This window comes from Octodon degus, unplaced genomic scaffold (assembly GCF_000260255.1).
Source record: "Octodon degus isolate 3935 unplaced genomic scaffold, OctDeg1.0 scaffold00006, whole genome shotgun sequence".
Classification (NCBI taxonomy): Eukaryota; Metazoa; Chordata; class Mammalia; order Rodentia; family Octodontidae; genus Octodon; species Octodon degus.
This window is the reverse complement of record NW_004524582.1, coordinates 24,293,430-24,298,747: the sequence shown is the minus strand read 5'-3', so window position 1 is coordinate 24,298,747 and position 5,318 is coordinate 24,293,430. Positions and strand designations below refer to the sequence as shown.

At 37.6% G+C, this 5,318-nt stretch overlaps 1 pseudogene; it reads right to left on the bottom strand.

Moving 5' to 3' along the window:
* Positions 1-1,872: 1,872 nt before the first annotated feature.
* The window catches only part of LOC101567533, a 92,329-nt pseudogene continuing 88,883 nt past the window's right edge, over positions 1,873-5,318 (bottom strand).

Genomic DNA, 5,318 nt, shown 5'->3' with positions numbered 1-5,318 from the left:
ACTTTGTGAACTCTAGTATCTGTGGCCTTTCAGAAATGGAGATGCGAATTAGTTACTGAGTTTTACACCAGTAGAGGGTCTAACAGCACATGTAATAGGCAGTCACAGTAAATGGAAAATAAAGGGAATGGAGTTACTAGTTAAGCTGGTGGACATTTATTCCCTGAAAGCTTGTGTTGTGAACTATGCAACCTTGAATAACTCAAGTTTTCTAAGCTTCAATTATTCATCAAAGCCAGAAATAATAATACATTTGTTGTGGAGCATTAACAATCACCATCTGCATTATTATTTAAAGTTCATTATTATTTCTATTTTTTTCTTCAGAAACTAGGTGTAGTAAGATAGCCACGGCATAGAGCTATGCTAGTAATTATCCAACACTTTGGTGTCAAGGCCACTGTACACTCTTAAAAATTATTAAAGACACAGAGGTCTTGTGCTTAGACTAATTATAACAGTTGATACCTCTACTGAGAACTAAATGTGTATAGTTTGTTAAAAAATAAGATTAAAAATGCATTGCATGTTACAATAAATAACATTTTAAATGACAAAGTGATGGCTTTAAAAAATATGAAAAAAGTGGCATTGCTTTGTATTTTTTTTTTCTTCCTGTATTTAGGACAGGTTCTGCAGGGTCTACAGGGTCTCATTACATAGATCTGACTCATAGTGATTCTTCTGTTTTCAGCTTCCCAAGTGCTGGGATTACAGGTGTGTGCCACCACACCCAGTCTAAATGACAGTCTCAGTATGCCCCAGGGGTGGGGCCAGCATGGCATACAGGGATCAAACCTGGGCCCTGTGCTTTGCCTAAGCAGGTGCTTTAGTCTTCTCAGCTATCAGGTTAGCCCTCCTTTTTTTTTTTTTTTTTTTTTGCGGAACCGGGGATTGAACTCAGGCCTTTGTGCTTGCCAGGGAAGCACTTATTCCACTGAGTCATCTCCCCGGCCCCTTGCTTTTTATTTTTATCAATCTTTGCTTGTTTCAGGATCTTTTCTTGTGTTTCTTCATCCAAACTGTTGTAACACAACCTGTCACTTCAGTGCTGGGTAGGCCCTGTGTATGTTGTTGGAAGAGTACAGGAAGGTGAAAGCAAATAACCTAATATCAAGGTGAAAACAAATTTGATGTTATGGGCTCATATGAATTATCTCTGCAATTCTTGTACAATATACTGTGTTGAGAATTTCTGGTTAGGAAAATAAACTTTTTGTCCTTTTTTTCCTAAATATTGTATCTTTATTATTCACAAATCAGTATAATGTCAGTTTGAGTGTCATATGTGATAAATTAGACTATGAAAAACAATTAGACTATGAAAAACATTATATTTACAGTAAAACAACTGTTTATGTAAATGAATCATTGAATCTGTGACTTTCTGCAATAACAACTTAGCAGATGTAACCCTACCCTCTGAGTGGACCAATACGTGGATGCTCTGAGTTGGGTACTGATTCTCAGTGATTCTTTCTGTGATCCAAGGCTTAATAGAAAATCCTCCAAAACCACCAAATGGAACCAGACCTCCCAGGATCTCAGAGATGCAGGAGTAGGCAAAAAGTCACCAGACACAATGCCCACAGGTTTGGCCACTGTGACATATGTGTGACTTCAGAGCAACCCAGAGCCGTATACATATCCTGTTGTATCTCAAATGCCCATGACTGCTCTATTCATCAGCAAAGGGTGTGGGTAGGGAATAAGAAGGTAGAAACAATAACTATATGGATGGTTCCAAATTGAATACCAAGGGCCAAATTCTAAAAAGCAGGTTTACAGACAGATGCTGTCCAGGTAGCCATTAACTGGAACATATGTGTCATATAATCAAGGGGCCACTGGGCTGATAAAACCACACACATCTTATTTATTTCTAATTTTAAAATAATTCATTGCCTTTTTGGGTATGCAAGTGAGCGATGGAGAGATTGGAGCATCTGCAATACCACCTAGAGCTAAGATTTCAGTGCTTGTAAAAGATGTGTGCTAGAGAACTTTATCAGGCACTGCAGGGACTTTTCCCTTTCACCCAAGATACCACCATACAAGCCATTTTTGAACTTGGTTTCAAGCTTGTACTGTGAAAACTCAAGTTGAGGCTGTGGGCAGAGTCCAAATGATTCTTCAGTTATTCTTTGGACCCTTTTTTTTCTAAGGTGTTTTCATGAGTGATCCTTGAGTCTGTGTTTATATCTACTCCAAGAGTTCTTTCCTGAAGAGGTGTTGTAGAGTTGTGATTTTCAAATTTGGCTGAACTATTTAAAAACAATCGCCTTAAGGGAGTCCAGGTGCTGGGTCCTCAGCTCCATCTGAAGGATTTGATGGTGTTTGCTGGTGGTTGTCAGTGCCTGGCACAGAAGGGGTACCATACTCTTCAGCCGGGAGGAAGAAGTGAAGGTGAACGGTGTCTGAGAGTGATACACCATGTATGTTGGTTGGCACTGATCGGACTTTTTTATTTTCCATAATTTTTTTGAGAAACAAATAGCAATGAGACAATTTCAAACAAAATTGGTAGTACAGTTTCAATAATTAACACATTGCATACATTCTTCCTAGTGGTTAATTGCTGTAAAAGATGCGGACATGATATCCTAATTACAAACACCATTAGAACAAATTCCTCTATTCATTAAGAGAATGTAACTATATATCTATCCTAACCACTTTGAATACACAGATACAAAATGGACATTCATCTGTATTTTCTTTTTTGTTAAGATCCGTTATTTGAATATTATAAGTGTTTAAACTCAGCAAAGTACTCTAAAAGAGTTCAGTAGTCCACAATAGTATTGGGTCTTCCGTGTGACTAGCAATGTAAGAAATTGTTGAACTGAGTCCCCTACAGCTCAACATAACAGCATGGCTTTACTTCTAATGTTTCATTTTTATACTTTTCTGCTGGATGGTTAAGACTAAGGTAAATCAGGACCTATGCAACAAGAGTTGTAGCTTTTGGGTCTGATAAGGTCAGTGAAATTCCCTCAGGATTTATCTTGAGATCCTATACCTCAGATTGTAGAACCTTTGTCTGTCAGCCATGTGGATGAGTCACGGCCATTGCTTGGTCAATGTGCTCTCTGTGAAAGCCTGAGAGAGTGTTTTCTCTCCATGTGACTCTCCTTAGGCACACTCTACATCATCGATCACTTTCTTCTTTGGCCCCATAGTCTCCTTGATCAGAAAATTTGGGACACTACCGAGTTACATGACATTACAGTACAAGTTTGCATACATTCCTAGTCCTAATTGACCTTAGAAGGATAGGGCCAATGTTGGCTTTCCTTGTGGCACTCCTTTTTCTCCAATTTTGGTCTGCAAACTTAGGTTGTTAACCATCCAGAGACAAGCTTATCGTTATTAAAATAAAACCTAGGCTGTTAAGCTTAACCTCAGTATCTGTCTGAATATCAAACATGTTAGGCATAACATGAAACAGGTATTTTTCATCAAGCATTGATATGTTGAACTTTAAGTCCCTACAGAATATTATAAAAAACATTAAAAAATTAGAAAATAATTTAAAAAATAGGCGTAAAGAATTATATACTTCTTATGTTTACACATAAGTCCAAAAATCTAACCATGTACAATCTTGAAGCAGAACAGTCCCACAATATGATTTTCCTATCTGTTGCCTTCATACACCACCTCTTCCTTTTTGAACAATCATCTACCTCAGAAACAGCACAGCAGCAACTGGCATGTCATGACAAGCAGCCCGTATTCAGAAGACCAGAATGACAGGCACTCCAAGCATGAAACTACTATTACAGATTACCATCTTCAGTGAAGTTGCTTAGTTCACAGGTATAAGTATATATAGTTAGTCAGGGTGAGAATCTTTCGAATTAACTCTTAGATTAAAAAGTCTCTTGGAGATTCTCAGGATCATTGCCTTGCCCATCTTCTACATATAACTGCATGGATTGACTTATTCATGTTTCCTAGCTTTTCTCCTTTCCCTCTCTTGATTAGTTAATCCTCGAGATCCTGCTTTCCTTTTACTTGTATTATACCGTTCTATTTGTATTTCTTCTTTTCAGTTCTTATACAAGGGAGACTATACGATATTTACACATGTGTGTCTGGTTTATTTCACTTATGAGTATATGTTCAAGTGGCATCCACTTCAATATAAAAGCTTCGAGTTTATCATACTTAATAGCTGAATAATACTCCATTGTGCAAAAATACTACATCTTTTTCAACCATTCCTCAGGTGATGGGCATCTTTGTTGTTACAAGATTTGGCTATCACAAAGTGTGCTGCTATAAACATAGGCACACATATATCCCTATGATATGATGTTTTCAGATCCTCTAGGAAAATTCCCATTAGGGGAATAGCTGGTTTAAATGGGATTTCCAGTCCAACTTTTCTAAGGAGTATCCACACTGAGTTCCATAACAGTTGCACCGGTCTACATTCCCACCAGGAGTGGAGAAGGGTTCCTTCCTCCCCCCCAGTCTTTCCAATATTTGTTGTTGGGCAATTTCTTTATGATAGCTATTCTTTCTGGGGTGAGATGATATCTCAATGCTGTTATAATGTGCATTTCACGGATGGCTAGTGATGTGAAGCATTTTTTCTATATTTATTTGCTTCTTTAATTTCTTCCTCTGAGAAGCATGTGTTCATCTCGGATGCCCATTTCTGGAATGGGTCTTTAAATTTTGGGGCCCTAGTGTTTTTTAGTACTTTATAAATTCTAGAGAGCACACCTTTGTCTGAGTACTTATTTGTCATAATGTTTTCCAAATTTGTGGGTTGCCTTTTCACTTTGTTGGCAATTTCTTTTGACATGAAAAAACTTCTCAGTCAGAGCAGGTCCCACTTGTTACTTCTTTCACCTGTTTCCTGTGCCATTTGATTTCTGTTCAAGAAGTCTTTGCCTACCCCTATATCTTCAAGAGTTCCTCCCACTTTTTTTTTCTTTTTCAAAGTTTTATTGATAAACAGCAATGAGACAGTTTCCCTCCCACTTTCACTTTCAGGAGACTTAGTGTCTCTGCTTTAATGTTTAGATCTTTAATCTATTTTGACTTAAGTTTAGTGTATGGTGATAAAACTGGGTCAAGTTTATTTTTTGGCATGTAGTGAGCCAGTTTTTCCAGCACAATTTGTTAAAGAGACTATCTTTCTTCCAGTGAGTATGTTTGGCCCCTTTGTCAAAGATAAGGTTGTTGAGTGTGTTTGTAGGGGTTTCAGCATCTTCTAATCTATTCTTTTGATCCTCAGATCTATTTTGTTGCTAGTACCATGCTGATTTTATCACCGTAGCCTTGTAGTATAATTTCAAGTC